General features: G+C 43.9%; 1 protein-coding gene across 1 annotated transcript in view; it reads right to left on the bottom strand.

Annotated features, from left to right (window-relative positions):
* LOC126266914 (clavesin-2) overlaps positions 1 to 22,257 on the bottom strand; it is a 335,190-nt gene extending 312,933 nt beyond the window's left edge. Inside the window, exon 1 of the mRNA XM_049971599.1 lies at positions 22,178 to 22,257. The gene's annotated coding sequence lies outside the window, so the exon portion shown is untranslated. The remainder of the gene's footprint in view (positions 1 to 22,177) is intronic.
* Positions 22,258 to 25,009: the final 2,752 nt, after the last annotated feature.

Raw genomic sequence — 25,009 nt, 5'->3', positions numbered from 1 at the left:
ACACAGTCTTGAGGGTGCTGAATTCTTTTCCGCCACTATAGACAATAAATGTAATTGATATGAATTGATGTTAATTTCTGACGTATCTGGATGGTGACAAGCTTCTCTCACTGGATGTATGTGTGCTTCAATATGTGGGCTAACTAGCAAATTGCTCATCGGTGCACTGCTGTTTGTCGTGTTGAGGTAAATCTAGGATGTGACGAGATAACGATACTGACATGCGGTCCGTGGTTAGCGATATTATTCTGAAGTGGAAGCGCCAGTAAGGCACTAAGAAATAGTCGCTCTGGTAAGAAATTCACTGCTAGAGTACTGTGAATTCTAAATTATGAACTGTACTGAACGTTATCAGTCGTAAGATACCTCAATACTTCATCACCTAAAGTGCAGAACTCCTGATGTATCTCTAGTAAAAAGGTGTGAATTATCCCCTGATTCGTGGTAGAATACTGTTTCCACGGATGTTCTACTAGCCAGAAGTCACATAAAAACGTGGAATGACATCCAGTGTCGCGGAAAATGGAGCCACTGACATCATTGGCCCATGTGACAGTTAACGAGATTTTATCGACGGATCACTCATACTACAGTGCATGGCACTCAGAATGGAGTGTTTGCTTCAGGTGGATAACTACGGAGTGTGTCGCCTCTAAACCAACATTCGGCGTGGAGGGGGATGGTTGCTCAATGTCGGCTCTCCTAAAATGTGAATAAAAATAAAGCAAGGCAAAGATAATTAATTCGATAAAATCTTACAGGGTGTTTCAAAAATGACCGGTATATTTGAAACGGCCATAAAAACTAAACGAGCAGCGATAGAAATACACCGTTTGTTGCAATATGCTTGGGACAACAGTATATTTTCAGGCAGACAAACTTTCGAAATTACAGTATTTACAATTGTCAACAACAGATGGCGCTGCGGTCTGGGAAACTCTATAGTACGATATTTTCCACATATCCACCATGCGTAGCAATAATATGGCGTAGTCTCTTAATGAAATTACTTGAAACCTTTGACAACGTGTCTGGCTGAATGGCTTCACATGCAGATGAGATGTACTGCTTCAGATGTTCAATTGTTTCTGGATTCTGGCGGTACACCTGGTCTTTCAAGTGTCCCCACAGAAAGAAGTCACAGGGGTTCATGTTTGGCGAATAGGGAGGCCAATCCACGCCGCCTCCTGTATGTTTCGGATAGCCCAAAACAATCTCACGATCATCGAAATATTCATTCAGGAAATTAAAGACGTCGGCCGTGTGATGTGGCCGGGCACCATCTTGCATAAACCACAGAAAAATCCTCTGTTCTAAGGAATAAACCATGTTGTCCACAGCACACTTGCACGTTGTGAACAGCACACGCTTACAGCAGAAAGACGACGTACAGAATGGCGCACCCACAGACTTCGTTGTCTTCTATATCTTTCACATCACTTGCAGCGCCATCTGTTGTTGAAAATTGTAACTACTGTAATTTCGAAAGTTTGTCCGCCTGAAAATGTACTGTTGTCCCAAGCATATTGCAACAAACGGTGTATTTCTATCGCTGCTCGTTTAGTTTTTATTGTCGTTTCAAATATACCGGTCATTTTTGAAACACCCTGTATCTACATCTACGTGATTACTCTGCTATTCACAATTACGTGCCTGGCAGAGGCTTCAATGAACCACCTTCAAGCTGTCTCTATACCGTTGCACTATCGAACGGCGCGCGGGAAAAACGAGCAATTAAGTTTTCCGTGCGAGCCCTGATTTCTCTCATTATATCGTGATGACCATTTCTCCCTATGTAGGCGGGTGCCAACAAAATGTTTTCGCAATCGGAGGAGAAAACTGGTGATTGAAATTTTATCAGAAGATCCTGTCGCAACGAAAAACGCCTTTGTTGCAATGATTGCCACTCCAGTGCACGTATCATGTCTGTGGCACTATCTCCCCTATTTCGCGATAATACAAAACGAGCTAGCCTTCTTTGAACTTTTTCGATGTCATCCGTCTGTCTCATCTGATGCGGATACCATACCGTACAGTAATACCCCAGAATTGGGCGGAAAACCGTGGTGTAAACAGTCTCTTTAATAGACCTGTTCCACCTTCTAAGTGTTCTGCCAATGAATAGCAGTCTTTGGTCTGCTCTGCCCACAACATTATCTGTGTGTACGTTCCAATTTAGATTATCTGTAATTGTAATCCCTAAGTATTTAGTTGAGTTTACAGCCTTCAGATTTGTATGACTTATCTCGTAATCGAGATTTAGCGACTTTCTTTTAGTACTCATGTGAATAACTTCACAATTTTCTTTATTCAGTGTCAACTGCCACTTTTCGCACCATATAGGTATCTTATCTAAATCATTTTGCAATTCTTTTTGGTCGTCTTATGCCTTTATAAGACGGTAAATGACAGCATCATCTGCAAACAATGTAAGAGGACTACTCAGATTGTCTCCTATGTCGTTAATATAGATCAGGAACAACAGAGGGCCTATAACACTTCCTTGGGGAACGCCGCATATTGCTTCTGTTTTACTCCATTACTTTTCATCTATTACTACGAACTGTGACCTTTCTGACAGGAAATCACGAATCCAGTCGCATAACTGAGGCGACATTCCATAGGTAACGCAGTTTGGTTAGAAGACCCTTGTGAGGAACGGTGTCAAAAGCCTTCTGGAAATCAAAAAATATGGAATCAATTTAACATCCCCTGTCGATAGCACTCATTACTTCATGAGTGTAAGGAGCTAGTTGTGTTTCAGAAGAACGGTATGTCCTGAATCCGTGCTGACTATGTGTCAATAAATCGATTTCTTCGAGGTAATTCATAATGTTCTAACACAGTATATGTTCAAAACCCTACCGCAAATCGAAGTTAGTGACATGGGTCTGTAATTTAGCGGATTACTCCTATTTCCTTTTTTGGTTTTGATGTGACTTGAGAAATTTTCCAGTCTTTAGTTACGGATATTTCTGTGAATGAGCGGTTGTACGTAATTGGTAAACATGGAAGTATTGTATCAGTGTACTCTGAAAGGAACCTGACTGGTATACAATCTGGATCGGAGGCCTTGCCTTTATTAAGTGATTTAAGCTGCTTTGCTACACCTAGGATATCTACTTCTATGTTTCTCATCTGGACAGTTGTTCTTGATCAAAGATTAGCTGTATAATTCTCGAGCATGACAAAAATTTTAAAGACCGGAGGGTCGTAACATGAGGGAAAGTGTAATAGAACGAGCACGTGAAACCAGTAGTCGGGAGAGAGTGTGGAAGACTGAAATTTGCAGGTTTCCGGAAAATTACAGTACGTCTGTAAAGGATAGTTCATATAAGACGCCAGTGCGAACCATTCTAGAGTACAGCGTTTGATATCCTTACCAGCAGGCGTAACGGCAGAAACCGTAAGATTTCAGAAACGCGCTCTAAGGATCGTGAGAGGTCGGTATAGAACAAACTAAAGTGTAACGGAGGTACTCAGGGAACTTAAGTGGGAAACTTTTAATAAAAGCGACGTTGACATCGCCTGTTGGGTACATTTCGAGAACCATTACTTTAGGTGCATCGATTCTGATGGCTCTGATCTATATCTCACATAGGCGTCTGAGAATAAGGTAAATGAGACGGAGATATGTCACAAGGCACACAGACTACTTTGTTCTGTGATCCATTTGTTTGTTTCTTGTTTTTCCTTAAAACTTCAAGCATGCATTTCTCAATTGCTCAAGAAGTAATCCAAGATTTTGAGTGGTTTTCGTATTAAAAATCCATGTAGCCCTGCCATAAGCCGAAACTGGTATTGCGCTATTAGTGTAAGCTTCATGTTTCATTAAAAAATATGCCACAATTATTACTCGACAGTTATACATTCAAACATGTTAATGATTGAGGCGTTTTTGGATACGATGTCCAACTCTCTTTCCAGTCACGAGCTTAGTCTAGCATTCTGCAAATCACCCATCATTCATTGCGTTCACACCGTGGCTAGTCAGTTACTACCGTCCACCTCGTGATGTGCGTGAACTCCTTTTCGACAGCTCTCATCTGCTTACTTCTAAGGCTAGGAGGAAACTACTTCTCGATGCACAGCAAGCTCGTATCCAAGAAGAGTTTAGGCAGGGTCAGATCAGTTTAGATCTTTCTCTGCCCATAGGGACTTCCCTTTAATGATTCCTGGCAGCATCGCGGCTATGCACTACAAGTCTCTCTGCACTAAACGTCTCGTGTGTCTCTACCAAACGAAAGGCTGTCGGTCGACACTCGCCTTGCGTATTCCATGTGTTAAGACACCAAACAATCTTTCCAGAAAGAAATTTTCGCTCTGCAGCGGAGTGTGTGCTGATATGAAACTTTCTGGCAGATTAAAACTGTGTGCCGGACCGAGACTCGAATTCAGGACCTTTACCTTTCGCAGGCAAGTACTCTATCGTCTGAGCTCCCAAGGACGACTCATGCCCAATCCTCACAGCTCTGCTTTCGCCAGTACCTCGTCTCCTAAACTTCACAGAAGCTCTCCTGCGACGCTGCAGAACTAGCACACCTGGTTGAAAGGATATTGTGGAGACATGGTTTGCCACAGCCTGGTGGATGTTTCCAGAATGAAATTTTCACTCTGCAGCGGAGTGTGCACTGAAATGAAACTTACTGGCAGATTAAAACTGTGTGCCGGACCGAAACTCCAACTCGGAAACTTTGCCTTTCGCGGGCAAGTGAAAGCTGCTGTGAAGCCTGGAAGGTAGGAGGCGAGGTACTGGCGGGAGTAAAGTTGAGAGGACAGGGCGTGAGTCGTGCTTGGGTAGCTCAGACGGTAGAGCACTTTCCACGAAAGGCAAAGGACCCGAGTTCGAGTCTCGGTCCGGTGCACAGTTTAAATCTGCCAGGAAGTTTCCCCAAAGAAGCTTGCCTGTCTGTCTTACCGGTGTTGCCGCTGGCATATTGCGTGCGCCAAACCTGTAACTCGCAACTGAGATTAAATACTGACATACTCCATGCCAGCTCAGTCCTCTGCGGATGGTATGTGATGCAGAGATATATTAGTAGATTTTTCCTTGGTATCAGTCAGGTATATGTGAGAAGATATGAGAAGTAATGAATACGATCAGTCGTGTGTCTGTATGTATTTATTTAAATGCATTTAAAGAAATAGCTACAGACACATGGCTGACGATGTATCATTACTCCTCATAAATTCATCAGCTGTTGTTCCACTGTCTGAATTTGACAATAGATGTACCAACAACAAAAAAAAAAGATGTGTATCTAAGGTCTCCTACTTGGATGTATTTGTAGACTGCTGACAGCGGCTATTCGTAAAGGCCTGTGTCCACGAGCAAGTAAATTTCCGTAAGTCGCTTGTAGATGCTACTTTTGCAAGATCTTTGACTTGGAAACACCGCCGGCAAGTCGACTTCCGGAACTTTCGCTAAGCACTAGAAGAAGCTTCCGCAGGTTACTCGAAACTGTTTCTTGCACCTAGCGTAAAGTACTTGTCGAACTTGCCAGTCACTGGAAGTTTTGTGAAACGTGATGAAGCTCTTTTTTGTTTAATACTGGTACGAAAATGTCTATGTATGAAAGGAGAACGGCGCAAACACCAATGGGCCGAAACAAATCTACCACTGGAACCGCTAAATATACATAATTAGCCACCGTCAGCCAACGAAGTGCGAGATAGATATACCGTTTAATTTGTTTCACTATAAGGGGAAGTAGAATGGCAGTACAGACATCCTTAAAATGTTGCTGAATTTGTAATATCAGCATACAGGTGCACACATTACATTTGTAACAAAAGTAAAAAAATACTGTTTTTAAAAATTGAGATGTAATTAAATGGCGATCTCTAGGTGCTACAGCTTACCACATTTTGTTTTCTGCTTTCGAATATTTGTACAACAGATTCAAGATGTTCGTAACTTGCATACGTCGTTATCAGAAAGTATTTAATCTCAGCGAAGTCCTCAGATTTTAATTCATTTAGTAGTGTTTCTCGATAACTCAAATGTGTACGTTTCTGTATCCATTTCTTCACCCAAACATTTCTTCCTTTTTTAAAAACTTTTTATTTTTAGTTGCGATTTTTATTCACTAATAACAATGTAACAGCTCTGGTGGATTTTCTCGTTTTTAAGCGCGACCTTGTAAACTTCCACTTGTTTATCTCGCGGCGTGACTCTTGTGGAAACACATGCAAATACTTGCAGCAAGTTCCTGGAATAAACTTCTTCAAGCGAGTAGAAGAAGTAAACTTGCACAAGTTTTTGTTCCAGTTTAAACAAGTCAGAAAGTGCTCGCATGAGTTACTTGCCGAAGCTGCACACCAAATGTTTTGGTTACTTGTGACTAATGCGTTACCCGCAGTTCCTACACAAATTCTGAAGATGCAGCAAAAAGGCGAAATGTGTCTATAAAGCTTCTGCCATCATTGCAACCTAGGCTGTTTTTCCCTACTGAAAATGCATCGCGATTGTTGCACAATAGCCATAGAGTGGAAGAATTTATACTACAGGAATTACTTACACCTCTAAATACTTCTGGGCCATCTGTTTTGTTGGACTATTGCAGGGCTTACAACAGACAGACATGTAGCAGATACCTGTTATACGTATCTACGGCAAATCAGTTCTACTAGTAATTTGTGAACGATTCCGATTTTGCGTCGATTAAGATGTCACATCATCAAGCATCATGAAGTTGCGGCTGTCATTAGGCGTGCGATTACTGATGGCGGAGAACAAATGGTATATATGTGCCACATACGCTAACTTTACGAAAGGACGCATCTCGACATACTAGAACATACAGGATGGTAGTAAATTCCCATTACAGACTTCTAGGGCTCGTAGAGGGGAGTGAGTACATCGTATTTTGAATAGGAACGCATGTCCGTAAACGTCACCCAACGAGACTACAGAGCGTAAAGGATATAGGCTCCGGCGTCTGTAAATGTACGTATACATGGGATGATTCCGTGATGATATTACAGACATTCTAGGATGATGGAGAACGACAAATGTATTAATCTGAAGTAAGGATCCTTGTACCGGAAACGGAGGAGTCGAACGTCATAAACGAAAACCGTTCTGATACCTGTGACAATTAAATACATGTACCGATTCTTGCGTTGCGAAAAGTGTAGGGTTGTTAACTTTCAGAGGTGGTAGTATGGACAAAAACAAGAAAAAATGTCCAATAAACGTGGGCTGCATACCTGAGGAGCTACGACCATTCGTTCATTCTGACTAACGTGGAACACGTCTCCTCTATTGAGCAAATGTTCATAGCTGTTAATGTACACACTTTAGAGCCCACGTTTATTGGACAATTTTTCTTGTTTTTGTCCATACTACCACCTCTGAAAGTTTCCAACCTTACACACCCTCGCAACCCAAGAACCGGTACATGTATTCAACTGTCAGAGGTATCAGAACCGTTTTCCTTTAAGACGTTCGACTCGTTCGTTTCCGGTACAGGGATCCTTACTTCAAATTAATACATTTATCGTTCTCCATCATCCTAGAAAGTCTGTAACATCATCACGGAATCACCCCGTGTATATGAACATTTACAGACGCCCGCGCCTATAACTTTGAGGCTTTGTAGTCTCGTTGGGTGACATTTGCGAACATGTGTTCCTGTTCAAAATACGATGTACTCACTCCCCTCTACAACCCATAGAAGTCTGTAACGGGAATTTCCGACCACCCTGTATATTGATGAGACCCAGAAGATCCGTCGGTCAGAACTCGTGCGAGGTAACGAAAGAGTATCTCTAGACAATGAGTTGTGCTACATACTGACTTGGACGGACTTAGGAAACTCTACCACCCACTGAGATGCGGTAGTCTTTAATTGGATCATGTTTCTTTTTAGACGCACAGCTGTGGAAGAAAAACACATCGAATACTGATTGGACGCAATTACGTGTCCTGAATGATTGTATAAGGGCGATCAGAAAGATTCCATTCGAAGGCTGTAATTGCAGAACTGGTGTGCCAACCAGGCAAAATCGCAGTGAGAATTGAGGTAATCATCCGACAGACGCATCACGTTGAAGATACACGTTCGGTAGAACACTGTGCCCTACTGCAGTCCGCAACTGCATGCTGCACATCTTCGTCCGGCAGGAATCGTTGACCTTTCAACACTTTTTTTTAAATGCCCGACTACACGATAATCGCATGGGGAGACATCATGACCATAGGAAGGGAGCTCGAGTACTTCCCACTTGGCTAACTTCTGCTGGCCTCAGAGATCGATCGGCGTGGAATCGCGATCAGTTCGGAACTTGGCGCACCATTTCACAACGTCTGTTTTCGACAGACATGCTGTCCCATACACAGTCTTCATCCTCCGATGGATGTCTACAGGTGTTTGTCTTTCGGCAGCAACCGAGCGAGGTGGTATAGGTGGTTAAGAACACTGAACTCGCCTTTGGGAGGACGACGGTTCAAACCCGCGTCTAGCCATCCTGATTGAGGTTTTCCGTGATTTCCCTAAATCGCTTCAGGCAAATGCCGGGATGGTTCCTTTGTACGGGCACAGCCGACATCCTTCCCCATCCTTTCCTAATCCGATGGGACCGATGATCTCTCTGCTTGGTCCCCCACCCCCCCCCCACCCCCGCCAAATCAATCAACCTTTCACAGCCAAGAAAATAATAACAGCACTTGGTGCTGTTTGGACGTATTTAGTAATACGTCACCATAGTAAACGTTTCCGCGTTTACCGAGTGCGCGTAGGAAAGACACGAATGCTACACTAATCCCTCGTCTACATGTCGGTGCGTATATACTCACATCGCAGTCGCGCTACGTTGCGCTTATGGGTGCAGGTCCAAATTCTACTGCGGTCAGAAAAATGATACCGAATCCTCCCAAGCCCGCAAGAGCCTGAAAAAGGATGGGACCGAATCCTCCCGTTTGAAGTAGGTAGCAATTCTAAACGTTATGAGTACTCCAAGCAGGCAAAGGAAAGCATATGAAGTTACAGTAGAAGATGTAAAAATTTACCGCGTGTATTGTATATTTAAAAGTTTTATCTTTAATCTTATGTAGATATTTATTTTTAAAAACTGGAATCGTTTATAGCCTTGATTTCTTCATAATTAATTTATTAAAATAGCATATCATGATTTCGCAACACATATCCTATCTCAGTGTTTATTTATGAATTATGGTTACATGTCCAGCAAAATCTATACATACAAGAAATTGATGTGGCCGATGTCTGTATATAGGAGATGGTTAGGAAAACTTAATTTGAATGGTCTATAGAAGCGCAATAGACGGCAAAACCGTTTTTATAATTTCTTCTGTGTACCTGTTTGTACTCGCATTTTGTATGACATGTTCATACTATAACGATCTGTCGCGAAGTGGCCGCAGGCAGCTGTGGTCATTGGCGCACACAGTGTTCTGTCGCATTGTGTCAGTTTGGGAGGATTCGATCCTGTTACCTGCTTATCTTCCTGGTTTCGGAAGGATTCGGGGCTGTCCAATAGGTTTAACGTGCAAGGATATTACTGCCTGGCCACTGTCATTTTTGTATGTTTCACTGCGCCACTTGTTATACAAAAGCAGGAAGGCACGTTTCTCGTTCTCGTTACTGAGCGTACAGCATCCGTTTGAGGACGTTGCTGCGCAATAAGCGCCCTAAAACGGAAGCTGTACGCTCAGTAACGAGAACGAGAAACGTTCCTTCCTGCTTTTGTATAACAAGTGGCGCAGTGAAACATGCAAAAATGACAGTGGCCAGGCAGTAATATCCTTGCACGTTAAACCTATTGGACACAATTCAGATGTCGTTGGGAGACGAACCGAGCGGTTAAAGGACTCGAATCCTCCTTAGAAGGAATGGATATTAGATACTCAGGTCGTCCTGATTACGACTTTTCTGTCGTTTCCCTAAACATCTTCCGCTGAATGCTGGAGATTTTTCTTACACAGACAAACGCCACTTCCTTCCCTCCTTCAAGCTTCCTCTCTTCTCCAAAGATAACTGATGCAATTAAATTATTTCATAGCAAAATCAGCGCTATATTCAGCGGTCTGAGACTTGTACAATATTCTTTACTAGATTTCAATAAGATGCATCATGTTCTATATCTGTTTTGACTTCTTCGGTGCTATATTCGTAAAAAAATGTGTTACCATAAAATTATGCCTGTGTTCATCGTTTCCATCACCAAAGTACACACTCACATATACAAGTGGTAGAGTTCGCACACAAACGCACGCGCATATGCAAACCATACTGCGTTCTCCGTCTTCTTAATTTATTGTGGGAGACGTCAGTTTACTGCGCCTAGCTACAGCCAGCGATCTCAACAAGCTGTAGGATTGGTCCAGCACTCACATATTGTTCTGCGTCAAGAATTCCCGGAAAGCCAAGACAAGGCCATTTAACCTGTTCGTCGCGCGTGACCTCTCAGCTATAATAGCTGTCCGCATGTCGCAAGGATACCTTCAACGCTGAACGGCACTTCCTTTGTGTTGTTGCGTGCACTGACTAACTTTCATGCTTATCCACCGCATGAATCGGTGGTAGCTAAGGCAGCTCCATTTTCGGAAATAAACTCTGTCCTTCAGTGTGCCAATAAGAAATTAATTTAGATCGGAAGTTAAACCGCACATTTATAACAGACCGATCGCTATGACTCGTATTTTGCGCGCGAAAGCTGCCGATTATTCGAAATCCTCTATTGCGGAATCTGGTAGTTCACTTGGTCAGTCTAATCGTCGACATGAAATTAGACGACGAACCGACTTTCCTTAATGTCAGTCCAGTCTGTGTGTATTTCACTCCAAACTTGTTTACAGTCTAGGATAGCGAAGTCTCCCCTGTCAGACCACACCGTGAACTTTCCGAGGTGGTACCTTTAAAGTAATGTCAACGGTCATTATCGCTGAAACATCTAACAAGAAATGCAAGTTGTCCACCTTGGAAGCTAAGCGGTCAACCCAGCGGACTGCTAAGCTAAGGGGCCCGGTTTCGATACCCGGCCGGGTTGCAGATTTTCTTCGCCCGGGGACTGGATGTTGTGTTTTCCTTATCTTCGTATCGTCATAATTCATATTGAATGGGTACGGTCCGAAAGCCAATAAGTTGTAAAAGTGCAAGTCCCCAGACACTTCAATAAATTTGAAAAGTGCAAGTCCACAGACACTTGCGTGTCTATGAAGGACTATACTTCGTTTTGCCTATCTCATCTAGAACACTAACCGACCTACATAGGTGGCACAATAAACGGACGCTAATTTGTCAGGACTGACGATGCTGTTATTTACCGTCTAATAAAGTCATCACAAGATCAACATCAGCTGCAAAATGCTTTAGGCAAGGTGTCTAGGTGCAAAAAGTGGGAACTGACTCAAAACAATAAAAAAAAAGGGTGAGGACGTCCCCATGAGTACTGAAAGGATCCCGTTAAATTTCCGTTACACAAGATTAGAAGACTGTTAATTCAGTGAAACACATAGGTATTCCAGTTATATGCAACTTATATTGGCACCTTCGTATACGAAATTTCGTGGGGAAGGCAAGCGAAAGACTGCGTTTTATTGGCAGAACACTTAGAGGACACAACGTATCTGCTAGACTGCCTACACATCGCTTGTCCGTCCTCTTCCGCCGTACTGCTGCGCGGAACCAGACACTTACCAGGTAGGGTTGAAGGAGAATATCGAGAGTGTTCAAGAAGAGCAGCTCATATCATACTATCGCAAAGAAATAGATTGTGGTCAGAGTCCACATCTGCCCCTGGAAATGTCTTAGAATTTAAGACCTGGTTCCTAAATCTCTGTCTTACCTTAATATAATCTATCTGAAATCTGTCAGTATCTCCAAGCTTCTTCCATGTATACAGCCTTCTTTTATGATTCTTGAACCAAGTGTTACCTATGATTAAGTTGTGCTCTGTGCAAAATTCTACCAGGCGGCTTCATCTTTCATTTCTTAGCCCCAATCCATATTCAGCTACTACGTTTCCTTCTCTCCCTTTTCCTACTACTGAATTCCAGCCACCCATGACTATTAAATTTTCTTCTCCCTTCACTATCTGAATAATTTCTTTTATTTCGTCATACATTTCTTCAATTTCTTCGTCATCTGCAGAGCTAGTTGGCATATAAACTTGTACTACTGTAGTAGGTGTGGGCTTCGTGCCTATCTTGGCCACAATAATGCGTTCACTATACTGTTTGTAGTAGCTTACCCGCATTACTATTTTTTTATTCATTATTAAACCTACTCCTGCATTACCCCTATTTGACTTTGTGTTTATTACCTTGTATTCGCCTGACCAAAAGTTTTGTTCCTCCTGCCACCAAACTTCACTAATTCCCACTACATTTAACTTCAACCTACCCATTTCCCTTTTTAAATTTTTTAACCTACCTGCCCGACATTCCACACTCCGATCCGTAGAACGCCAGTTTTCTTTCTCCTGATAACGACGTCCTCCAGAGTAGTCCACGCCCGGGATATCCGAATGGGGGACTATTTTACCTCCGGAATATTTTACCCAAGAGGACGCCATCACCATTTAACCACCCAGTAAGGCTGCATGGCCTCGGGAAGAATTACGGCTGTAGTTTCCCCTTGCTTTCAACCGTTCGCAGTACCAGCACAGCAAGGCTGTTTTGGTTAGCGTTACAGGGCCAGATCAGTCAGTCATCCAGACTGTTGCCCCTGCAACTACTGAAAAGGCTGCTGCCCGTCTTCAGGAACCACACGTTTGTCTGGCCTCTCAACAGATACCCCTCCGTTGTGGTTGCACCTACGGTACGGCTATGTGTATCGCTGAGGCACGCAAGCCTCCCCACCAACGGCAAGGTCGATGGTTCATTGTGGGGACTGCCAAGTATTTAATGTGAGTTGCAGAGTTATCACATAGATGAAGATGCAGATAAGCTGGTAACCGCTCTGAATCCTTGTGTTAAAGTAAATGACTGAGCCGTTAAGTGAAAGAGTAGTTGTAACGATATAACGTGTGTGTAAAACACGAATAATATTTTTTTTCTACTTTCCTGCGTTTACAGAGAACGATTTCTTAATTCGATATTTTTGTCTACGTAATTTTTCTTATGCCCTTAAGGTTCCATTCTCCTCTGTCAGTTATAATATAACCAACTTTTACGATTTTTCCACGAAAAAGTAATGAAGCAAATTAACGTAAATCTTTTTGCACATTTTTAATTGATTCTTGACCGAAATTTTCTGATTTTTTAAAAAGACATTCAGTCATCATTAAGCCTCCTATCCCAAGAGCTAAATTTGCTCGGTCCTAAGTGAGATGTGTCATGACAGAAGCCCTGCACTCTGCAGACATTACCTGAAATTAAAAAAAGGAAAATACTATTTTCTTAACCTATAGAATATTGCTCAGTGAGTAACAGCGCAGTTTTTTCTTAATTTGGCAAAATAATAAAATGGCGGACGTCTGAAACAAAGATGTAGTTTTGTTGTGTATTTGTGGTAACGTTTTTTTGCAATAACTTAAGAATAAATAAAAAAAGTAAGTAGCCTATTACTTCTTGCGGATGTGCCCGAGAAGTAATTGAGCCAAATTTCAGAAATGTACGCAAGAGGTAGCAAGCTACTTATTATTTTTATTTATTCATTAGTTATTGCAAAAAAAGTGACCAACAGCACACAACAAAACTTTGTTTTTGTTTCAAACGTCCGCTATTCCATTATTTTGCCAAGTTAAAACAACTGTGCTGTTACTCCATAGGTTACTCCTATAGGTTAAGAAAATAGTGTTTTCTTATTTCAGATAAAGTTTTCATACTGCAGTACATACGTCATGGTTCAAATGGTTCAAATGGCTCTGAGCACTATGGGACTCAACTGCTGTGGTCATCAGTCCCCTAGAACTTAGAACTACTTAAACCTAACTAACCTAAGAACATCACACACATCCATGCCCGAGGCAGGATTCGAACCTGCGACCGTAGCAGTCGCACGGTTCCGGACTGCGCGCCTAGAACCACGAGACCACCGCGGCCGGCCATACGTCATGGGTACATCTCATTTTGGACGGAGGAACTCCACGGATGGAGGGCTCAATGATGACTGATTTTCTTTTTAAAAAATCAGAAAATTTTGCCCATGAATCAAAAAATAACGTGCAAAAAAGTTTCACTTTGATTGATTCACTAGCTTTCCTAAACTAATCGTAAAAGTTATTTTAAAGGCTGACTGAGGAGAATGAACCCTTATATAAAAGAGTGCCTGCAACAGAGGAAGCAGACTAATAAAAAATAAGATCTGCTTTATTGGCGACAGATCGGTTCAGTCGTCAAGGTCAGTATCAACACATCGTGGTTTTGTGATTAGCGTTGCCGACTCTCGAGCGTGGGCTGCGGTTTTGATCCCCGACCGGGTCGGCGATTTTCTCCGTTCGGCACTGGGTGTGCGTGTCGTCCTCGCCACCACTTCATCACCGAAGCACTAGTCGACGAATGGTACGTATTATCTAGAAAGACTTGCATCAGGGGGCAAACTTCCCGAAACGGGATTCCTGATCAAAACAAGAAATGCACGTTTCATTTTATTAGGACCATATAAGTACACGTCCCGACCAAAAAAGTAAGCACGCAGAAAACATAGTAGGATATAAATGTAACTTAACACAAGTACATACCATCGACGGGTATCTAAATAATTATATTTGCAGTTCTCTTTGACGGGTAGAGCGGCCAACACACAGTTCATTAACAAAGTAAATGAATTCGCGATTGCAAATAAGGACAGCCTTCAACTGTAGAATGGAATGGCGACAATGAAAATTTGTGCCGGATCGGCACTCGAACCCGGATTTCCCGCTTCTCGCGAACGGTCGCATTACCATTTAGCTATCCATGCACGACTCAGGGCCAAATCCGAACTTCCATAAGTCATCAACCATGCGTCTACGATCTGTACTCGTACAGCCATTATGTATATTCCCGTACAGGTCAGACGTTGTTCTTGAAAGTCGCTTGCCCGATGTTGGCAGGATAAATATGATACTGCAGTACGTGTGTTATTGTGATTACGATGCCAAGTTCCTTTGGACATGCTTTCATGTCCAAACAAACAGGCACTGCGGGGACTGCAGCCGTTATGAAATACATGAAATGAGTTCGCAATTGCGAATAAGGAAAACCATCAGCGGCAGAGTTTATGAGTTTTCAGATTGAATTTTTCACTCTGCAGCAGAGTGCGCGTTCATATGATTGAAACTATGTGCTGGATCGGGGCTTGAAACCGGTATCTTTCACAATCAAGTGCTCTATCACTTACTTACGACTGGTCTTCAGAGCTTTACTTACGTCAGTACCTCATCCAATACTTCCCAGACTTCAAGAAATTCTCCTTCGAAAGCTATAGGACTAGCTCTCCTGGAAGGAATGGTGTTGCAAGGACGTGGCTTAGATACAGCCAGGCGAACGTTTCCAGACTGAAATTTTCACTCTGCAGTGGAGAATGCACTGATACGAAACTTCCTGATAGATTAAAACTGTGTGCCTGACCGAGACTCGAAGCCGGAATCTTCGCGGAGAAGTTCTTCACCGATGGAGCTATCCAAGCACGACCATCAAACCGTCGTCACAGATCTTCTTCCACCAACACCTCATCTGCAATCAGCCTACCAGGAAGTTTCATATCAGCGCACACACTGCCGCATAGAGAAAAATTCATTCTGGCAACATCCCTCAGGCTGTGGCTAAGTCATGTCTCCGCAATATCCTTTCTTCCGAGTTTCGCAGGAGAACTCCTGTGTCAATATTCTCATATTTTTTGGCCGTAATCAGGCAACAATATTTGAATGATATTTCCGCCACTTGACTGTGCAAACTTCTTTATTTTATATTAGTGTCGTGATTTCGGTCTTAAGCCACTGTCAAGTACAGAAATGTTCAGTATGATTAACCTCTGTTAAGTGAAGTCATCATCAAGATTTATTAAACGGTTTAACGGATTTTGACGGTGACCTCACTTAACCAAGTCTAATTATGCCCAACATTATTCAACTTGATAATGACTTGATACCTAAATCATAATAGTAAAATAAAATAAAAAGGTATGTACAGTCAAATAGCAGAAAATCATTCAAACGATATCTGTGACGTTTGGAAGGTAGGAGATGACGTGCTGGAGGAACTAAGTTTCGAAGCTGGGAGATGACATACTGGCAGAACTAAGCTGTGAGGACTCGTGGGTCGAGCATTGGTAGCTCTGTCAGAACACTTGTTCACGAAAGCGTGTGGTCTGGGATTCGGGCCCTAGTCAGGAAGTTCGATTCCGGAGCACACTGCACTGCAAAGTGAAAAATTCATTCTGGAAGTATCACCCAGGTTGTAGCTAAGCCAAGTCTCCGCAGTACCCTTTGTTCCACGAGCGCTAGCCCTGAAAGATTCTCAGGAGAACTCACGATACATATGGCTGCGTTATGAGCAGTTGCGCGACGGGGAAACATGGACTGCTGACGAATGCCATCGCGCTGTGTTCGGCGATGAATCTCGGCTCTGCACTACACCAAAGGACCATCATCGCCATGTATGGCTGTGACCTGTAGGGAGGTCCAGTTCTGGCTGATTCGGGGGGAGCGGACCAAACAGCGAGATCATCGGTCCCATCGGATTAGGGAAGGATGGGGAAGGAAGTCGGCCGTGCCCTTTCACAAGAACCATCCCGGCTTTTTCCTGAAGCGATTTAGGGGCTGGGGTTGTTTGCGGGAAGAGACCAGACAGCAAGGTCATCGGTCTCATCGGATTAGCGAAGGTCGGGGAAGGAAGTCAGCCGTGCCCTTTCAAAAGAAGCATCCCGGCATTTGCCTGGAGCGATTTAGAGAAATCACGGAAAACCTAAATCAGGATGGCCGGACGCGGGATTGAACCGTCGTCCTCCCGAATGCGAGTCCAGTGTGCTAGCCACTGCACCACATTTCTCGGTGGAGGTCCAGTTTTTCCTATGTTGTGGAGAGAAGTGGTGGTGTTACTCCTTGAATCATGGTCTGGAAACCATGGTCACAAGCTGGGTCATTGTCGCGAATAAAACACTAACCCGTATACAGCATAAATTTCCTTTCCTTTACGTCTTTGGTCAGAAATTTTTTGTCAACAGATTACTGGTTTCGGTCTATTTTTTTATAAAACAGATCTGAAGATGGTCATTATAGACCGAAACCGGTAATCAGTTGACAAAAAAATTTGTAACCATAGGCGTAAAGTAAAGGAAGCCCATTCTTTTTCGTGATAGATAATGTGGGCCCTTCTGTCAACCAAGATGACAGTAGCACGGTTTTCTGGACGGCGTGTCTATTTTCCTGGTTACACGAACACTCACGCGTATTATCAAACTTCGACTGGTCGCTAACTCTTCCCTGTCAGTCTGGGCCTATTTATAAAACCGGGTTAAACGTAGCAGTCAACATCCCTGCACATTTTTAGCTCTACAGGATCTAATAATTAAGACTTAACTTTAGATGATTATGGTATACCTGAAGAAACTAGTACACTTCTTTCCCGGAACCGTGCGACTGCTACGGTCGCAAGTTAGAATCCTGCCTCGGGCATGGATGTGTGTGATGTCCTTAGGTTAGATAGGTTTAAGTAGTTCTAAGTTCTAGGGGACTAATGACCACAGCAGTTGAGTCCCATAGTGCTCAGAGCCATTTGAACCATTTTTACACTTCCTTCTGCACTAAACTGAGGCCATTCTCGGAGCAAGAAGCGATGTTACGCGGTATTAACGTGACGCCTCCTGTGGGTGATAAATCGCGAGGGGCGTTCAATAAGTAATGCAACACATTTTTTTCTGAAAGCAGGTTGGTTTCATTCAGGATTCCAATACACGATATTACTCCCCGAGTCTTTTGGCTGCAAAACCTTACATTTAAACATAATCTCCGTTCAATGCGACCATACGCCATCTTACTGAGAAAGCATGTGTGCCGGCATGGTACCACTGAACTGGTCGATGTCCTGCTTTATCAATAACCTCCCCACCATCCAAGTACTGCTTCCCGCGGAGTGCATCCTTCAACCGGCCAAACAGAAAACCAAAGTCGGAAGCTGCTGGGTGGATAAGGAGCAACCGTCCAATGAACTTTTGCGAGCTCCTCTCGGTTGCACAGACTGGTGTGTGGCCTTGCGATGTCATCGAGAAGGAGAAGTTCACGTTCGAACACTGGAAATAAGCGTCTGGTGTCATTGGCCGGGAGGCCCCTTGCGGGGCAGGTCCGGCCGCCTTGGTGCAGGTTGCCACATTAGGTAGCTCAGTCAGAACACTTATTCACGAAAGGATGTGGTCTGGGATTTGGGCCCAAGTCAGGTACATAGTCCAAATCTGCCTGGAAGTTATATACCAGAGCACACTACAAAGTGAAAAATTCATTCTGGAAGCATCCCCCAGGTTGTAGCTAAGCCAAGTCTCCGCAGTACCCTTTCCTCCCCCAAGTGCTAGCCCAGAAAGTTTCGCAGGAGAACTCACGATACATATGGCTGCGTTATGAGCGGTTGCACGACGGGCGACCTGCGCGCCAGATGGGGATGACATTATGATGAAGACAACACAATACCCAGTCCCTGAGCGGAGAAAATCTCCGCCCCACCCGGGAATCGAACCCGGGCCCGTAAGACGGTAATCCGTCAAGCTGACCACTCAGCTAATTCGAGCACTGCAACAGTCACAGCTGTATGCGACCGGCTGGCAAGCGGGAGATCGGACAAGTTTGAGGGTGACCTTGTTGCGATGACGGGCAGATGCCTCACCCTACTACTCAGCGTGCTTTTGTTCACCAATAGGTTTCCGTAGACATTCTACATGCGCCTATAGATATCTGCGACGCTCTGCTTTCCCACCATAAGAAACTCAATGACAGCTCTCTGCTTGGAAAGCATCTCTCCTCTTCGACCATAATAATAATAATAATGGCGTGTGATTAGGGCCTCCCTTTGAGTAGACCGCTCGCCTGGTGCAAGTCTTTCGATCTGACGCCACTTCGGCGACTTGCGCGTCGATGGGGATGAAATCATGATGATTAGGACAACACAACACCCAGTCCCTGAGCGGAGAAAATCTCCGACCCAACCGGGAATCGAACCCGGGCCCTTAGGATTGACAGCCTGTCGCGCTAACCACGCAGCTACCGGGGGCGGACTTTTCGACCATAAATATAATAGACTGGCCCTGACGTCATTTTCATGGCACCAACGTCTCTGGGCTAAAGTCACGTGAATATTGGCAAAACATGGTTGTTTCGTGTTGCGCTTGTGGCTGTACTCAGCGTTTTGTCGGGGGAAATGGCATTACATTTCACTATCATTTCTATGATAGTGCAGATGCGTTTATTGAAATCTGCTGAAGTGACTTTTACATGTTTTTTACACTTGAAATAGAGTATCACGTAAATTAAAGTGTTGAAAGTGATGTCTGTAAAGTCAGACTCATATTACATTTTGGAAAGTATCTGTGATAATTCGGTTACAGAAGTAAGTATAACTGTTTCTCGTTCCTACTCCTAGGGTCCCTAAGGATGAAAACCGAAGGCAGCTTTGAATACAGGCCCTGAAAGGGAAAAACTTTAAGCCATCTGCACATACGCGCCTTTTTGTATATATAAGTGAGATTATAATAATGTAAGTGCACCTATAGTCGACACATGAAGCGAATTTTTTCCTACTTTCTAATAATTTTGAATAAATGTAGGCTCCAAAATTATTTTCTGAAACTTCAAAGTCTCACCTTTCATCTAAAATACCATTTTTTTTAAACTGATAGCTTAAACTTTTGTAAAAATAGTAGGAACTGAACCTTTGAAGTGCACCTAAAATTGATTCTCTAAAATGGACCTGCTCGTAAAGTCGACAATTTTGGCATGTATAGTTGACATAATTCCCATATCCCATTTTCTTTTATAAGTGACTAGAGCTCAAAACGCGGCGAATCCAATATTTAAAGTTTTCACACGAGCCCACTCTTACTGTTTACAAGAATTTGAACGACATTTTACTTTAATTGATAGTTTATAGTAATTTCGTCCCGCTGCCCATCAGAGGGGCGTCCGATGTATTTGTTAGATTTTATAAATGGTACTGTGAACAAATCCAGGTCAAATGTAGTTCTGGTGTAATTTTTCGCAAATAAAAAAGTAATTTTTGTTGGAATCGTTTGGCAGTAAATTGAGAAATGTGGGTAAAATACGATACAAACGTAGGATGGCAGACCGCTGATTTGAAATCCCGGCACTTTTCGCCAACAGTCGCGTGGTTTATGTTGGAGCCACATCAGCCCTATAGCTTCTTCACAGCAAGGCCAGTCTATTCGTATCTATGGTCGAAGCCTCTACTACAGACGCCATTTTGAAGACTACGTATGCGCCGCCACCTGTCGGAACTTATGTGAAAGTATAGAAGCTGAAGCAGAAATATTCCACCATGACCCATAGCAAATTCCGCAATTTTTCAACCGAACATTACTCATTGAACTCCCTTTGTATTTGTTCGTGGTGCCCCGGGTGCGATTCCCGGCGGGGTCAGGGATTTTCTCTACCTCGTGATGACTGGGTGTTGTGTGATGTCCTTAGGTTAGTTAGGTTTAAGTCAGAGCCGGCCAAACACTGCACAGTGCAGACGTGCGGAAGTGCTGCAGATGTGCGCACGTGTGCGACAGCGACATCTGTTATTAGACATGTGTCCTAAATGAACGGCGGGCGGCTCCACTTCCCTGTTTATGTGGTACAAGCAAGAGCGTAACATAGCCAGTCTCGTTTACCCCTGGTAACAGTAACCTTAACAGAGAAGTACTGAGGTACGGTGAAAAAGCAGAGGACGGGAGATCTATGTTCTCAGTCGTTTAAAAATGACTGGGAACTTCAATTCTTTTTTGTAGCCGTTGGTGCAAACTCACAGTGTTTGCTATGCCGCCGAATAATAGGCGGCCAGCGTAAGTTTTCAATTGAAAGACACTACAATACGTATCACAAAGACGAGTGTAGTGTACTCAAGAGTGAAGAACGGCAAGCAAAATTAAATGTCCTTAAAAAATGGATGAGACATATCAACTCGATTATCATTTCTCATGACCAGTGATAAACGTGTTCGGATTTATTCTTTTCATAATTAAAAATTATTGTTTACTAACTGTGCATTAGTGCCTCATTCTGCTCCATGTTACATTATTATCAGGAAAGTTGGTCATTAAACCGATTGTTCCAATGTACCTGTATTCTTACATTTAGGTTTTCTTTTTTTTTAATATGTGAAGGGCTACGCTCAGCTGAAGTCGATAAAACGTAACATTCATCTAATTGTCGGTTATTATGCAGACTTAAGAAGGAGCTGTTGAAAGATGTAGCAATAATGGTATTGAAATAACAGGTGATCATCGAGAGGTCTGCGGGTACCATTCTGTTCAGAGGTCAGTGAGACAGAAATTATGTGGGTGTAACTGAGAGCACCGAGAATTAGTTATAGGAAACCGTGCATTAGTTTAATGTTATCTGAAATCGTGAATAAGGTTCGTTGGAAGTCGCTAAGTGCTCTCTTTCTTAAATACTAGATCAAAAACATTACTCGTATTTACGTGCCGTCAGTCAAGCTGCCTTAATAAAAACCAACGGTTGTTAACTGTATTACTTGTCTTACTGGCCTATACTGTTAACATAAAAGTAGACGTCTCAATGAGTAGACTATGACAGTATTTTAAATGTTTAATTCGCGAAATACCTTCCCATGGTTGGCTTACAAGCTGTGGAAAGAGCACCAGAATGCGCCGGTACAGAGTATCCCAGCAAGTGGATAAAGCGACATCTGTGGGTAGAAACATGCACTACATGAACGCTGACGGCTGCGGCCTGCATGCTGTGACACTGAAGTTGCACATGTGCAGAATTTCTGGCCGGCCCTGGTTTAAGTAGTTCTACGTTCTGGGGGACTGATGACCATATATGTTAAGTCCCATAGTACTCAGAGCCATTTTGTTCGTGGTGCTTACCTGCTTAAATTGAATGATAGAGAATGCTTCTCCAGTCGGAGCTACGCCTGTCTCTTATCACGTCAACGTTTCTGTAACGATAAGCCGGTACCACGATTGCCCTGACAGCGATCGACTGCGCTTCTGCCGAAAGGTAGGACGTACCCGAGAGGACGGAAATAAGAGACGCCAGCAAGTGCGCTATGACTCACCTCGTCGGTGGCGACTTCGGGTGAAAGCCACGCAGCCTGTGACCGGTGACGGTTGCCCGCTGGACGACGAGTGCCTCTCCAGACGTCTGACTGTCGTAGAAGAAGGCCCGCCGTAGTTCCGCGGGGAGGGGCTCCGGAAGTCGCGCGCGTGTCCAGACGTGGACGTCGCTCACGTAACTGGAAAGCAGCCCCCCTCCCCCTCCCTGTCCCACCTTCCGCTGACTTTGTGTCCTACCCCACTGTGCGGAGATCCGCCACAGAGGTTTAGAACCTGCGGGGCGGAACCTTATTGCCCCCTTCCTGGCGGCGTGACTCTCACCGGCTCGATACCAAAAGCTACGAAGTCATATAACTCGTTCCGCCCAGTTTTGCTGTGAGCACGTCTCGCCAAACAGCCATTTCTTTCGCACACATGCCGCTAGGAAGAAGACGTTCAGTTTCTGGTTTCCTGTTCGCTTTCCAATTTCTTGTGGCCCGTCTGGCCAACTGCGTGCACATCGTAGAGTGACATTGCGTGTTGCGTGTCACTACCCTGCACTCCTCCGTCTACGTCTACATCCAGATGTATACTTATATCCTTACTCTGCACTAAGGTTCGTAGAACCACTTGCAGACTACTTCACGACCGTGCCACTCTCAGACAGCACGTGGGGAAAATGATAACCTAAATCTTCCCGCGCAAGCTCTGATTTATTTTATTACGATGGTCATTTGTGTCTTCGTAAGTTGATGCCAACAAAATATTTTCTTTGAAGTTGTAAACAGGTTGGCCTCTGGCTGCAAGGATGGTTTTCAATTTCTTTATTGCAGTATCGATTTCGGGACTATCAGCCCTATCCCCAAAATGCACTTTGTACACTACGCGATCAAAAGTATCCGGACACCTCGCTGAAAATGACTTGCTAGTTCGTGGCGCCCTCCATCGGTAATGCTGGAACTCAATACGGCGTTGGCCCACCCTTAGCCTTGATGACAGCTTCCACTTTCGTAGGCATACGTTCAGTCAGGTGCTGGAAGGTTTCTTGGGGAATGGCAGCCCATTCTTCACGGAGTGCCGCACCGAGGAGAGGAATCGATGTAGGTCGGTGAGGACTGGCAAGGAGTCGACGTCCCAAAGGTGTTCTGTAGAATTCAGGTCACGACTCTGTACAGGCCAGTCCATTACATTGGTGTTACTGTCGTGTAACCACTCCGCCACAGTCCCTGCATTATGAACAGGTGCTCGATCATGTTGAAAAATGCAATCGACATCCCCGAATTGCTCTTCAAAAGTGAGAAGTAAGAATGTGCTTAAAACAGCAATGTAGACCTGTCGTGTGATAGTGCCACGCAAAACAAGGGATGCAAGCCCCCTCCGTGAAAAACACGACCACATCATAACAAAACCGCCTCAGAATTATACTGTTGGCGCTACACACGCTGGCAGATGACGTCCACCGGGCACTCGCCGTACCCACACCCTGCCATCGGATCGCCACATGGTGTCCCGTGATTCGTCACTCCATACAACGTTTTTCTACTGTTCAAACGTCCAATACGCTCCGTACACAAAGCGAGGCGTCGTTTGGCATTTACCGGCGTGATGTGTGGCTTATGAGAAGCCGCTTGACCATGAAATCCAAGTTTTTTCACCTCCTGCCTGACTGTCATAGTACTTGAAGTGGATCCTGATGCAGTTCAGAATTACTGTGTGATGGTTTGGATAGATGTCTGCCTATTACACATTTGGCCCGCATCTCGTGGTCGTGCGGTAGCGTTCTCGCTTCCCGCGCCCGGGTTCCCGGGTTCGTTTTCTGGCAGTGTCAGTGATTTTCTCTGCCTCGTGATGTCTGGGTGTTGTGTGTTGTCCTTAGGTTAGTAAGGTTTAAGTAGTTCTAAGTTCTAGGGGATTGATGACCATAGATGTTAAGTCCCATAGTGCTCAGAGCAATTTCAACCATTTTTTTGAAAATATTACACATTACGACCCTCTTCAGTTGTCGGGGGTCTTTGTCAGGCAACAGACGAGGTCGATTTGTGCGCTTTTGTGCTGTACGTGTCCCTTCACGTTTCCAATTCACTATCACATCGGAAACAGTGGACCTGGGGATGTTTAGTAGTGTGGAAATATCTTGTACAGACGTATGACACAAGTGATGCCCAATCACCTGACCACGTTCGAAGTCCGTGAGTTCCGCAGCCCCCCCCCCCCCCTCCCATTCTGCTCTCTCACGATGTCTAATGATTACCGAGGCCGCTGATATGGAGTACCTGGCAGTAGGTGGCAGCACAGTGCACCTAATATGAAAAACATTCGTTTTTGGGGTGTCCGGATACTTTTGATCACGTTGTGTATATATACACCTGACTGATGTTATGTACAAGTACACAGGATGTCCCAGGAGGAATGGTCAGTATTCAGGGATATTACAGGAACTATTATTCGAAGCAGAGAACTCCAGTAAACAAGGACTGTAAAATGCATACCATAAGAGCTGTGGGCACTCATTCATCTTTGATACTGTGAAACAAATCTCTTCTACTGCAAACTACTTGGTTTCCATGTACTGAGAGGCGGTAGTATGGACCGCAACAAGAAAAAATGCCTTTAAAGTGCGTACCTTAAGAACTATGAGCACCTGTTCATCTTAGCTACTGTGAAACACGTCTCTTCTATTGAACAAGTTCTCGTAGCTCTTAATGTATGCCTTTTGAGGAGACGTGTATACTTGACAAATTTCTCTTGTTTTCATCCATGATACCTCATTCCAAAATACGGAAAGCAAAGAGCTGACAGTAAAAGATATTTGTTTCACGGTATCTAATGTCAAGAAGTATTCATAGATCATAAAC

Source organism: Schistocerca gregaria, chromosome 4 (genome assembly GCF_023897955.1).
Source record: "Schistocerca gregaria isolate iqSchGreg1 chromosome 4, iqSchGreg1.2, whole genome shotgun sequence".
In the NCBI taxonomy this organism is placed as follows: domain Eukaryota; kingdom Metazoa; phylum Arthropoda; class Insecta; order Orthoptera; family Acrididae; genus Schistocerca; species Schistocerca gregaria.
The sequence above is the reverse complement of the archived record's forward strand: the minus strand, read 5'-3'. Positions and strand labels throughout refer to the sequence as shown.